Source organism: Pleurodeles waltl, chromosome 1_1 (assembly GCF_031143425.1).
Source record: "Pleurodeles waltl isolate 20211129_DDA chromosome 1_1, aPleWal1.hap1.20221129, whole genome shotgun sequence".
NCBI classification, from domain to species: Eukaryota; Metazoa; Chordata; class Amphibia; order Caudata; family Salamandridae; genus Pleurodeles; species Pleurodeles waltl.
Genome location: NC_090436.1, coordinates 624,516,080 through 624,530,646, shown reverse-complemented (window position 1 = coordinate 624,530,646; position 14,567 = coordinate 624,516,080). Strand labels below are relative to the sequence as shown.

Here is a 14,567-nt window from a genome sequence, read left to right as displayed (position 1 = left end):
GTCGGGAGGAGGCCGGAAGAGTAAAGGACGAAGAGGAGACGCGCCGGGAGGAGAACGCCGAATACAGAACCAACGAGGACGAGACAACCAGCCCGAGCAACGGAGCCGGAAAGACTACAAGGAAGGCAACAGAGGACGAGACAACCAGCCCGAGCAACGGAGCCGGGAAAGACTACAAGGAAGGCAACAGACCCCGCCACGACCCAGGAGGGTCGTGGCTCTTCAAGGTACGGTCCCTGTTAAAGGGACATCGGCATAAGGGGACTAGAGGACGCGAGGGCACAGAGAGAGGGGTGAAAGAGACAAGGAACATCGGGGAGGGAATAGGGGAAGAGGGCAGAGTGGGCTAAGCACTGGGAGCCTGGGCAAGACACTGGCCGTACACCTCCCTACCACCAGCCTTACCTAAATAGTACTGCACCCTTCCCCATGCCTACACTAACCTGACACACCAACCCAGTGTTTCCTTCCTTCACCCTCCCGCTCGTGTACTAACAAAAGGGGATGACCCTATACCTTACCACTTACCTGGTCTTTGTCTTCTTGTTTTCCGAGACCCTGCCGGAAGGAGCCGAGAAGACGTAGTCCGAAGACCCTCACCACCTAGGAAAGACAGAACATTAAGGATCAGTAAAACAACCAGACCTGCCCGGAAGCACCTCCAATAAATAAAGGACATGTAGAGACGAAAACTGTATTACTACCCAAGTATTATTTCCCACTAAAATAAATAAAAAATAAAAAAATCCCTTTCAGGAACTTCATTAAAATCCGGGTCAGAGTCCTCTGTATCGCCAAGCCTTCCACAGTTGTATAATGAAAAGTACTCAACATGGTAATGGACATGCACCCCTGTCCTGAGTTCCCCAAATATATTGAAGCCTGCATCCCTAATGGTGATTTTTGTTGTCATAGGCAAACACGAAGCATGCGTGTGTACCATGGCATAGGCCTGTCTCACTGATTTAAGTTGTGTTGGACTGGGAGGTGTTCCCAAAGCGCTAACTGCATAGTGGTGAAAGGCTACTGCCTTTATCAGGAGTTAAGCAGCACAAGTGCGGTGGTGGCAGCATACCGTGTAGCGATCATTGGGAGTGAACAGGTCCTTTTTACTTGTGTCACTGGAGTGAGGCCTTCAGGTTCACTCATTTAAAGTTGTGCTGCTATGTGCTTAACCCACCATTGGCTTACATCAGTGTGGTAGTGTAGTGCTGCATAGTGCATGTGCGGTGTACATGTGCTCGATCTGTGGGTGCCTGTGAATAGTACAGTACCTGAAGGATGTAGGGGTGTGCAGTGCATGTATGGTATATACATGCAATGGGTGTATGTGTGTCTCTGAGTGGTACAATACATGAAAGATGGACTGCTGTGCGTGTATGTTGTATACACATGTTGAGTGTATGTGTGTATGTGAATGGCACAGTGAGTGGCTGACTCTGGGTTCTTTTTTGGGAGACCCTGGGCTGCATGGTGAAACGTGAGGAAGGGAGGTAGAGGAATCCTCCAGGCAGATTTGGGTATTGCTGCATTCCTATAAGCTTGGTGGAACACATGGAGAGCCAGGCTCCCCCGGTACATTTCAAAGGATGCTCTTTGATTCAGAGAAAGGTCACAAGGAAAGAGCTTGTGCACATCTCAGGAAGGAGATGGGGCTGATATGAGAATCATAAAGAGTAGGGCTGAGGCCTTGGACTAACCTTTCGATTTACATATCACTGTGGTTGATATCCAGGTGTGAAATCTAGTCACTCCCAGGGCCTATGTTGTGGGGCTATCAGCTTTGGAGTCACTCCTGCTGAGACAGACTGCTTTCTGGAGGAAGAGAGGGCAGAGGAGTGGGCACTTCAAAAGGAAGCAGACCCCAGCATAAACTTCAAATACTTTGACTCTAATCACATTTGGTGTCTCAAAATGGACTATAAAAATGGGAGCTTGAAATTGTGAACTGCCAAGCAGCCAGTCAAACTGTGCAAAGAGGAGAAGCTTTGCAACACTTCTGGCTGTGACCAGGATTGGGGCCAAAGCATACCATAATAAGTTGATTTAACCCCTTCAGTCAAGTAACAGGTATATCTTGGTTGTGGTGGGTTATGTCACTAGGTACACAGAAGGTGTACCTCCGAGGAGCATGACTGCACTGGTTTTAGCAAGAGCTCTCCTGTGGATCATTTTTAGGGTGAGATTTCAAAGGACTGTCATTCCTGACAGGGCAACCAACTTCATCTTCTCTTACATGAGAGAGATTTAGGAGCAAGCTGTTGTGAATACCACTTTTCACAGCATACCACCCACACACCAATGGTTTGGTGGAACAGTTTAACAAGACACTGAAGAGCATGATGGGAATTCTGCTAGAGAACCTCAGGAATAAGTAGGATATTCTCCAGCCATGTCTCTTGGTCACCTCTGGGAACATTCCGCAGAAGGGCTAGGATTCAGTCTCTTTGAGCTTCTGTATGGATACCCGGTCTGTGGCTCACTCATCTTAGTCAGAGAAGGGTGGTAAGGAACCAGAGATTCTTCACAAAAGGATGTGGTGGACTATGTGATTGAACTCAGGATGTTGATGGAGCAATGCATGAGTCAGGAAAAGGAAAACCATCAGGCCAGCCAAGCGTTGATGAAGAGATGGTATGACTATAAAGCTGTGCTGACTGGGTATCAGAAAGATCAGGAAGGGTTGGTGCTAAAGCCTGTTTGTCCCATCCAAGCGAGTTCAGAAGATTACTGAGTTTAACTACTTGGTGGACACGGGTGCCACAAGGGAACTCAAAAGGGTGTCCATATGAACAGACTAAAGCCTTAGCTCTGGAGAGATTACACAGTGAATGTCATGGTTATGGCAGAGGAGGTTGAGGAAGACAGTGAGGGCCTGATTCACTAAGGTATACGTACACTTTTGTGTACGTTTAATTTTTTTGGGGTATTCACAAACTATGACTTAAAAGTAAGTTTAGGACTGCAGAGACTCCACAGTCGGGGTAGAGAACTCTGAACACAAAAAGATAGGCATGTCCTATCTTTTTACGTGCAGAGTTCTCCGCTTTGAGCGCAGAGTCTCCGCAGTCATATATTTGCTATTAACTTGTACGGTACATGACCACAGTGTACATTGTTGAATAAGTTATTGGACTCTCATAATGTTTGAAAATGGTATTGGCCATCTTGAAGTTATTGGGTATGAGTTTCCTCGTGATTCAGAGCATCCTTTCCTTGGCTGTAAAGATGCTTTGTAATTTATTGTTGTTAGGCCTTGAGAAAACATTGACGCCTGCTTTCATTTTATAGTGCGTTTTGAAGTTAAAGCTGAAGATAAAGAATTTAGTCACACTTTGGAAACAAATGTGAATAGCCTGTCATGAAGCACCACTTTTCTTGCAGCCCATTGTGCCTCGTTAACGCCACCATGCGTGCGCCGTATTTAACATACAGAGCACCATGGCGAAGGTTGGAGACAGTAGCGTCATCATTTTTGACGCTATTGTTGTACTTTGCAGGATTAGCCCAAAAAATGTTGGTGCTAATCCTGCAAAGTACTGAGAGGCCCATTTTGAAAATGCAGCTAAAAATGGTGCAGTGGAATCTCATTGATTCATAACAGGGGAACGCCTCCCTTGCATACATTATGCCTGGCGCAGGCATAATGTGGTGCAAAGGTTCACAAAGTGGCCCAATGCGTGCATTCCACTTTGTAAACATAGGGCTGCATTTTTGCCGCACATCATCGCCACATTAGCGTAAAAAAAATGAGCTAATGTGGTGATAGTTGGCGCTAGGCCCTTCATAAATTTGGGCCTATATTTTTTATTGCACGTTGGACAGTAAGATGCATTGGGATTGGGAAGGATCCTTATCAACTTAAAAGACTGTTGAGATTTTCACAATGTATAGGTTATACTTTAGTTAGGATGAGTCACTGATATCAGTATGAATTATATAATCCTGCTGAATGTTTATTGACATCACATAATAAGAAACAACCTTAAGCATACAGTAGAACCATAGAGCATGTACTCATACAAGACAAGTGCAACGGGGTGAGGGATCCGGGCCGGACCGGAAGTACCGCAGGGGTTCTGCTCAGCGTGCCAGAGTAGAGGTCAAACCTCTACATCACGCTGGCTCTGCAGCGCAGGGGCCGGGCCACAACAAACTTGAAGACGCCGAGAGGGAGAAAAAGGATGTCGGCATGGAAACAAAAAGGAGGAGGTCGGAAATGAGGAGATCAGAGACGCGAAAAAGGAGGAGGTCAGAGACACGAACAAGGAGGACGAATACAGTGGGAGAAAGATGGCGAGAACGGAGGAAATTGCGTTCGGACAGCTGGGGACATCAAAGTGGAGCTCACATCCAGAAGGCTGAGAGGGAGACCATGCAAAGGAGCCAGCCAAGTTCCAGGAGGGAACGTGGCCCCACCAGGTACGTGCCACAAGCTGGGGAAGGGAGGGGAAGGACAACAAAAGGCACAAAAGAGGGGAGCAGTAATTTTTTTATTTATTTAAAAAACCTATGAAAAAGAATTGGGTGAAAGGACAAACTAAGGAAAAGGCACTGGGTGAAAGGAAATGGGATACTAATTTTACTAATTTTAGGTGAAAGATAGGATACTAAACAAAAATAAGGTATCTAAAAGGTCAGAAAGATAGAGTGATAGAGCCTCAGATAAAGGAAATAGTGGAGATCCACCTAGAACCTAACAGAATCACGGAAGAAGAGGGACAGGAAGACAAGAAAGAAGAAAGAAAGGAAGAAAGAATATCCAGAGAGGAAAGAGCAATACCTGCCATAAAGACAGACGTACCTTTTAAAACAGGTTTCTTGTTTTTCTATCCCTCTCCCGGTGGACGATCTTCTGGATCCCCGAGGTGCCAACCTGCAAACGGAAAACAAAAAGAAAATAAGGAACAGGTAAGAACTAAAGGAAGAATACAAACTACAGACATACAGAGAAGTAGGAATAGAAAAATAATAAAAAGGAAGAGACATTTATTGGAGAAGATAAATAAACAGTGAAAAACGTAAACCTAATTTGCGTACTCACATATCCATTTGTACTTACCTGTCACAACAAGGTAGTTACTTTATAAAAAAAGGGAGTGAGATTATGGCAAAACTTAACTATAGCATTTACTAAGATTCTATGGGCCAGATGTATGAAAAAGGCCTTTTGCGAATCGGAAATAGTGATTTTTAAGAAATCGCTATTTCTGATTCGCAAAATGCAATGTATCACATTTGCGATTCTTTAACAGCGATTTCTTAAAAATCGCAAATGCTATTAACGAATTGCAATTTGAGATACCGGCCCCCCATTCGCACCTATGGGCCTGTAGATTTTTGCATTTCCAAAATTGCGAATTCCTAACTTGAATTCGCAATTTTTGGAAGTGCAAAGTCCAGCGTGCTGGGGGCCTTAGTCCCCCTCTGCTGCACCCCAAAATATTTTTTTACAACATGTAAGGCGCACACATGCAAAAAGGGCATGTGTGCTTTACATGTAAATTTTAAAAATGCATTTTAAATGCATTTTTAAAATTTCAACAAAAAGTTCTACTTGGTGGTAAATAGCGATTCTTTAATGCCCAATTCGCATTAAGGAATTGCTTGTTACATGTGCTTTAGAAATCGCAAATAAGGATTCCTTATTAGCGATTTCTTATTTAGAGAGTCGCAATTTGCGACTCTCTAAACAGGGTTGCAATTTTAAGGAATCGCTATTTTAGCGATTCCTTAAAATTGCATTCAGAATGCCTTTGATACATTCTGAAATGGCTTTTTGAATTCGCAAATGGACATTCGCAACGTTTGCGAATGCAAAAAGCTTTGATACATCTGGCCCTATATGTGTTTCATTTCCATCAATATCCTAGGGAGTCTGAGGCACAGAAATACTCAAGGGATATTGTAGCGATAAATCATTTGCAACTGCCAGAATGAGGAACTTGTCGCAGAGATATGTACTGAAGATATTAATTTTGTCTTTAGATATCTAGGGTGAACCAGCAAATGCCAGCATCTGCAGAGTAGACATCAGCACCAAGCAAGGTGACAAGTTACAATAGAACTACTCAGTGTCTCTGTTTTTTCCTCTTATCCCATACCGTTTCCCCTGGCACTTTTGCATACATGTGTGGAAAAGTGCATCAGTTCTGTTGAATCTGAAATCCAGGTCAGTGCATTCTTATAGTTAGGACCCCAGAGTTGGGCTAGTAACTACTTCGCAAAGTGTAACATATCCTCATGAGACAACTTTCCATTTGGGAATTGTGTCAGTGGCCTTAGGAGGAGCAGGCAGTGACCACAGTGGTTCCTGCTTTTCCTACTGATGTGTTCCAAAAGAGTTTTTTTAATGCTGCAGTTGATCCTTTAATTAACACAGGCTGCTTTTAAAAAATGTTTCCAGTTTTGGAATGCAGATGCAGGAATGGAAGTCCGTTATCTCGTAAAGGCCCCCTTTACTGCATTCACGGCCAATTATAGGAGATCACAAATTGTGGTCGACCACAAGAAAATTAAAATTCATTAGACAGGTCATTTTGTGACCACTCCAGCAAATGGACAACTAGAGGTGCAACTTATTAGAACATAGGTCAGACTGCAAATTATATTTCCATTCACAACCAGTCGGTGTTCAAACTGCACCTTGATGTTTCGCAGAAGGGGATAGGTCATCGGCCTAAAGGTGGGGAAACGGGTGGCACAGGAGGTGGATGGTATAAACACAGAGTTCCGGTAAAAAGGAAGAGATTACATAAGGGAAACAAAAGGAATAACATAAAGGGAAAAAAAGGTACGGGTTAAGGAGGGAGTGAGATCAGGAGGTTAGGGTTAAGGGTTAACGTTTGTGTACAAATTACAAATGCAGCAGTAAAAAGAAACAGTTTACACGCGAAAGTGTGAAAATGGGCTAAAGTAGAGAGACTAGTGGTGTTACATGTATTAGATGTCCATTTGAAAATGTTAAATAAGGAAAAATAATTTGATGCATTCTTGAGGCTTACTAAGAGAACTGTATGATAGCAGCGATTACTTGCTGAATGCCAATTTGCTCTTCATAGCACTGGAACCCCAAATTATGAAAGATACTGTCATGATTTAAGAGAGAATGAAGTTATTCATCAGTTTTTAACTTTTACTGTAGGAATGTTTTATGAGATATCGTTGATTGTACCTCATTATGCTTGCATGAACCGACCTCTGACTTATGATTAAAGTTTGCAAAAGCCTACACTGGGCTTGTAACTATAACACTAATAAATAAAAAGTTCATAAATCGTATGAATTAAATAAAATCAACGTTCTCACATTTACATTTGTGTATTCTCTATAGATAAACAAATTAGCCACAACTTTGTAACTCCAAGTGCTTTGCTACTGAAATCTATTTTTTTAATATATTCAGATATTTCCTATACAATTGTCCCTTCATCGGAAGGTGGATCAGAATGTCACGAGAGTGAGGCGAGCAGCCTGGATTATCTGGCTGCCCCGTCTGCTTCCCACTCGCCCCCACAAAAACAGAGCAACTGTAACCCGCTCACTCTACGTTTATCTATATTAGAGCCTAGAACCAATGAAGTTGTGCATTGCACTCTACATAAAGGAAACAAACATGAACAAAAACATCCCGAAAGCCCTCGGTGGGACACTCAACTGCAGGGATTTGTTTCCCTAACTTTCACTCAGGGTGTTCTTAGCCCCATTTAGTAGAGAAACACATTTGCTGCCAGGAGTGCACTGAGAACAGCATACATTCTATCCCCGTTGCTGCAGGAATTCCTCGGTAGCAGCAGCGCTGGAAGCACAGGCTTGAGTTTACAAGCGTATTCCAGTGGCCTCGACTGAAAGCTGAAACATTAACTCAGTCTCACGGGACCTTTTCTGACATTTTAGTTATAGTTAAAGTTTGCTAGCTCTGCAACTGTGTGAATCTGACAAACGTAAACCTGCAACTTCACACACTAACATCAATAGCAGAAGTAACTTGTAAAACACAGATGAAGTTATACAAATTTAAATGATATATAGATTATATATTAACATTAATAAAGATTAACAATTATTTAACACCTGAGAGAGCAGTGACTTCCTACCCATCCCCGTGACAGCAGGTTTTGGTGTTTCTGAGGAAGGAAGAAAAATAGAAATTAAATAATATTACCAACTAGAGAAACAAAAACAAAGCATTTGCAATGCAATGGATCTCGCATTTGCTCGAGTTAGAGCTATTAGCGTTGTAAACTCCTAACCGGACTTTTCTTGCCACATAAATTGAAAATGAAAAGTAAAACAGTTTCACATAAGCGAGCCAATTCAAAGCACCACAGCATGAGCGTGAAGGAGACACACAAAAAGAAAAAGAAGTTCACTCGCAGTCAAATGTATCGGCAAAAGTGCAATTAGCCATTGTAGGAGGCTGACACTATAAATACTTAGGACAACACAGTTTAAGATGGGGAGATTGTTAATTGTTTAATTTGTCCTGTTATATTTATAGAGACACCCTCTTGTAATCTAACTACAGTTCTTTCTATCTTCTCTCCTCCTAGGTTGGTTCCTACGTCCTCTGGATGGTTTGATGGAAAGGATTGCGATTCCCTGGTCACGCTCTTGGCGGTTATACCTCAGAATGAAGGAAAGCCATGTGTCAGGTAAATGTAATAGTGCACAATATGGTCGGGGTTTCACCAGGGAGGGGAGTGAGTGAGGGAAGTGAGGTAGGGATCACTCCAAAGTGTGCAACCAGTGTTTTACATGCAAAAACTAAATTGGTTTGTGGTGTTCACCTCTCCCACCTGTCCTGCTTTATCTAGTAGGCTATCTCTCCTAGAGTTCTCTTACTTCCCCTCGTGTCTCTTAACCCCAATAGGTACACTGGTGTTGAAAAATGTCAGTACCTTGTGTAGCCCATGTACCTCCAGGGATGTGGCGTGGTCTTCTTGTGTTGTACACCTTTCTGTCTGGCCTCCGGTCCACTCCTCCGCCAAGCGTTATGTCCTCTCCTCTGGACCCTCTGATTTCCTCCTCCTCCTCCTGCTCGCCGATCTCCTCTATGTCTGCGTCCTTGTTGGAGTCTCTGTTTGACTCCTGCTGCTCGGTCGTCGTGCCTTTTTCTCTCCTTTGCTCCTCGCTGGCCTTCAGCATCCTCCATCCCCATCTCCGTGTCGATGCGTGCCAGCCTCTCCTCCGCAACCCAGAAGTTTCTCCCTGTCAGTCGGGTCTTCACTATTTGAAGTGCCCCCAGGGCACTTCCTGGTGACGCCATCCAGGGTTGCCACGGCAACCCAGTAATGGGGGCACCATTACAGCCATGTAACAAGGTCGATATCCAAGGCAGTAACCAAACGCCCCAAAGAGTGACAATAGTAAATCATTTACCAATGGTAACAAAGGATTTTTGAAGGTCAAGCCCATAAATGAGCAATAGTGATGAGCGTGAGGTGGGTGTAGTTAAAAGCCCAAATAGATAACAACACGTCGGAGAAGCAGCACTTGCGCGCTGCTATGCTCAACCTAAAGATAGTCATTTAAATCTGCTGGGCTTTTGTTAGCCGGGGGGATTTGAAGCTGTCAAGGTGTCTGTGTGAGAGTTGAATTAATTACTAATACATTTGTGTTTATTAACTGTTTAGAATTTGCATAAATTAGGATAACATAGAGAAATAATGTGTCATGGAAAATGTGCCCACTGATCCTGCCGCTATGAGTTTGATGTAAATTAATAAGGAGCTTGTGTTTATAGTCTAAATGATGAGCATAGGTAAAATAAAATGTATTAGTAGGCTGTATTGACATATTAGTACTATGCATTTGCTTAACTAATATTAGGCATTGATTAATTACAAGGATTGGGGCCTAGTCGACAGATCCTTATGTTAAGTTGCATGACGATAATAATTTAATAAATGTACATGTTTTGTGACAGCCGATTATAATATTGTCTATTGTCTACACGGAAGCTGACCAAGCGATTTGTAGATCTCTTAAACCTTCTCATGAAAACTGCCTGTTGAAATGTCTTGCACTAGAAAATGTTACATTGTAGGTTTGATACGGGAGAAGGAGATGTTCCCAGGCTTGGACAATAGCCACATTGACAGGAGCTAAGATTGCCACAAAAGAGTTACCTGTCGAACCTGACAATGGGAACAGAAGAAGAGGAACCAATCATCAATATGTGAAAGACTTTTAGTTATATCTTAGATTGATAGTTTATTGCTTATTGGTCTTCCTGTAAATGTACGATTTTCTGACCAATGACATTGTGAGAAGATACTTTATGTGAGTTCAACTTAGCCTGATTACACTTAGGTGAGGCAGTCCTTTTTTCCCTGATGCCTTAGAGTGCCAGCCTTTTATTTCCTTGATGCGTTTGAGTCCCAGCTTTACCGTTCCTGCTAGAGTCCTATTCATGGAGCACCGCAGTTCCATGCATTCTGTTGAATTGTGTAAATGTTGAATTCTTTAGTTTAATGCCCCAATATTGGTTCAATTAACTTAGAGTCTAACCGGGGCTGAGCCATCCCCTTTTTACTGTCCCATAAATTACGCTGACCAGACAGATGTCCACCTGACAAAGAGACCACATCTTTCTGACTCATTGAGGAGAGGCACAACAAAATGTTTTCTTTCTATGCTGTACTTGTGCTTTCTTTTAGGTACCAACTGTTATTTTTCTAGAGCCCTAGTTAGACATTTTTCCAAATTAACTGTGACAAAAATTGTTTTGCATGAAGTCCAACCATGCTATTCCAATTGGTGAGTTAGTCAGTATGTCCACACGTGTTGAAAATTGCTATTAACAAAGAATTGATTCTGTTCACCTGTTCGAGCCTAGACGTATACTATATCTGTTTTCCAGTTATTATTGTTATTGATTTGTACTGTAACCCTCGAGTGTTGATTATGAATGCGTTAGCTAAATTGCGATTCTTTAGACGCTTTTGTCAACCTGTGTTGTTTGTATACATTTATCATTCGGTTTTGAGATTAATCTACGTGATAGTAGCAGTGTTAATCTAGGGAAATAAACATTCTAACTTTACAAAAGGTGTGGTTATTTGTGGCCAAATGGGTCATGGTGCATAAGGATTACTAACTCAAAGAGATTGATGAAGTTTATTGTTTGTGTCTTGTTTTTTGCTGATTCAAGTTATGAGCTAAGGTGAAACCACTCTTAGCGAAGTCAAAACGTCCATCGAACTTCTAACGCGTCCCCTTATCAACTAATTATAAAGGACCAATTAAGGCCAGACTCGCTCACAGAATTGGTAGCAGAGTCGGATGGTTACGTCTCCTTAGGAAGCCACTATAGTTTCTCAGAATTGGTAGCATGGACAGATGTTTACATCTCCTGAAGAGGCCACCATCATTTTTCAGAATTGGTAGTATAACCACATGGTTATGTCTCCTTAAGAGGCACCATAATTTCTCAGAATTGGTAGTATAGACAGATGGTTACATCTGCTTAAGAGGTCATCATAAGTTTGTTTTCAGATCTGGTTGCAGTAATGGATGGCTACCGCCTCCTTAAGACACTACCATAAACTTTCTATATTTGGTAGTACAAAGCAAAAGGTTATTTCTCTCTAAGGGCCTACCGGGACTTTCCCAGAACCTTGGAGTTTGCCAATGCTTGTTTGAAGATGTTCTCAGTGTTTCTAGTGAGAGTGTGAATGAAGCAGGTTTCGTGCTTGCACAGCTTAAGCAAATCGCAGGTGAATTGTGATGGTTGAGAGTAATAGGGAGTTTGTGTACTCCAATAAGTTGTTTAAGGAGTTTGCGTACTCCAATGAAGTTGTTAAGGGAGTTTGCGAACTGCAAAGTGTGAGAGTAGTGAAGTTGTCAAACTTCACATGTGTGTGGCGCTTTGTGCAAACAAATTGCCCATGTGGTTGTTGGTATACGGACCCTGCGTGGTCTAAGACTCCAGAGTATTGTACAAGCGTGTGAGACACTTGGTTTGATCTTGTAATTTGTCTGTTTAAATAGGTCAATCAGGCATGGTTGACAAACTCAGAGTATGTGGTTAAAGTGAGTAGTTTGACTGAGATTTGGTGAGTTCTATGTGCACCAGGAGGACCCAATGATCGGTTGAGGGTAAAATTTGCTGGTTGAATTTTGCTTGCGGGACAGGGAAACTGAGATAGAAGGAGTATCTGTCAGAGCTGAAAGCCGCAGTGAAAAATCAGTAAGGTTTCTGAAGCGATTGTGTTACCAACCTGTAGTAAACAGACAAGTTTGTGTATTGATTTTATTTAGCGCTCACAATATTTGCATTCAGTTTTGTGTGAATCTGAGTTGAAGAGGACAAGCCGGAGGCCTTTGTCAGCTACTGTACGCCTAAGTGTGATGTCACAAAAGCCACGCTCGAGTAGGTCGGTTAGTGAGTAAATCCATAAACAGATTGGTGGACAACCGTGAAGCATGATTGGTTGAGAAGGTAGACTAAAAGGATTTTGGGATTGAAATGTATTCCTGATTTGATTAAAATAATAATTTAGAGCTAAAAAATAAGTTTTTTAAAGCATTAAAAAGTGACCTAAGGGGAGATGCGTTCATTCCAGTTAGAATAGGATAAATTGCACTGCCAGAAGGTACACCCGCATACATTGTATTTGAGGAACAAGGTACAGCTCCATGTCTTTGGTTAAAACAATGGTGCAAGGAGACAGAGAAAGAAGGAAGGTTAGCGTTTCCTACTTATGGAACATTTAATTTGAATATACTAGAGAATTTGAGGAGAGTACTGTATGATTCAAACCCTCCTCCGAGACCGGCACAATTTGAAGCATTAGCTATTTGGGAGTTAGTTGCCAGAAAGCAACAGCAACAGAAATTTGAGAAGAGAAGGAGAAAAGCTGAGAAGACTTAAACTGAGGCGAGAAGATGAGTTGTGCTTTTTGTGCAAACTAATTACCAGCAGAAAAGGAGTAGACATCAGAAATTAGCAGACTTAGCAGACAAATATGACATAGAAATTGAGAAAACAAAGCATTTTAGAAGGAGGTACAGGTTAGAATTTGACTCAAAGGATATTGAGAAAATGAGAATCCCGGGAATGAAAATCCACATTAGGTAATTAATACAGAGCATTCAAACATGGGGAGCATTCGATAAATAGGAAGGCAGATGAGTAAAGAAACGAGACAAAAGGAAAAAGGGAATCTGCAAATCTAACCGTTAATGTGCAGCAGACTGATGATCCTGTAAAAATATTACCAATGAGAGAAATTCCGGGAGGGAATTTTGTCCATGTCCCTCGGAGCAGAAGAGACATTTTGTCATTTACCAATGAATATCCCAGATTGAGAGAGAAACCAGTGGAATGGTACCAGCAAACAGATAGGTTTGTGAAATTTGCAAAATGACTGTGGGAGGACATGAACACACTGTTGGGAATAGTGGTTCCAGCAGATCTATGGGTGGAATGGAAAAGGAGTAGAGATTGGCCAGTGAGAGAGCCCCCATGAGACCAGTCCATAGGTACAGCATCTCCTGAGGTAATGAAATACTATTACAAAGTGAGAGAATTCTTGAAACCAAGGATTTCTCCCAAAAATATTGCTTGGCAAAGAATAGATAGACCAGCTAAGGAAGGAAAAGAGTCCATATATGCGTACTATGAGAGATTGTTGCAGGTGTTTAAGTATTACAGTGGTACGGAAACAATTGAGCCGAAAGACATGATTCATTTTATGTTTAGATTTGTTGAATGATTGAAACCTGAAATTGACCAGATAATCAAGTGTCATTTGATTTATTGGCAAGCAAAGCCAATTGATGAAGTACTCCAATATGCTAAGTACTGTAGTGATGAGATTGAATTGAAACAAAGAAAAAAAGAAAAAGAAAGCGATGGTGATGCAGATTAAAGCGGCTCAATCAGGAATCAGGAAGTTTTTCGCAGCAGCTACAGCAGGGAAACATGTTGTTTCAGAATCAGGCCAGAGGTAGAGGTTGTGGTGGAAATGGAAATGTAAGTATGAATCGTGGACCCGATTTGAATACTGCAGTGTAGTGATACTTGTGTCTTGACCACTGAGTTCGTGTCACACGACTTTGCATTTGGCTTAGCTGTCCACCATCACATTAGTGGTCACCAGTTACACCAGTTACAGACTCCATTTTGTCTTCGGCTCACCAGTTACAGCCTCCATTTTGTATTCAGCTTTGCCTTAGCTTCACTGCCACGTTAAAGGTGCGAGTAGTTTTCCGTACAAAACATGTTATTCAACGTGTTTTCTATTCTGATGTTCTTTTTCTTACCGAAGAGCTAGGACATAACGTGGAGGAGTCAGTCACTCAGCACGATAAGGATGTACTAGGATAATGTTTATCAATCGATCAATCAATCAGCAGCTACTCACCCATTAGGGTCCCATGGCGCTGGGGGGGGTAGTGTGTACCGGAGGTGGATTAAAAAAGCCATGTCTTCTATTCTTTGTGAAGCTGGGGAGGGAGGTGGTTTGTCTGATGTGAATGGGTAGAGTATTCCAGGTAGTAGCGGCGAGGTAGGAGAAGAAGAGTCCTCCTGTTCCGGTTTTCCTGATGCGGGGTACTTC

The 14,567-nt window shown here is 42.2% G+C and overlaps 1 long non-coding RNA gene across 2 annotated transcripts in view; it reads right to left on the bottom strand.

The window, feature by feature from the left end:
* The window catches only part of LOC138283471 (uncharacterized), a 163,305-nt gene that overhangs the window by 111,290 nt on the left and 37,448 nt on the right, over positions 1 to 14,567 (bottom strand). For both annotated transcript variants that reach the window (XR_011201278.1, XR_011201277.1), the window contains exons 2-4: positions 8,074 to 8,126; positions 4,805 to 4,876; positions 529 to 603 (exon numbers count right to left, since the gene is read on the bottom strand). This is a non-coding gene — a long non-coding RNA (uncharacterized lncRNA). The remainder of the gene's footprint in view (positions 1 to 528; positions 604 to 4,804; positions 4,877 to 8,073; positions 8,127 to 14,567) is intronic.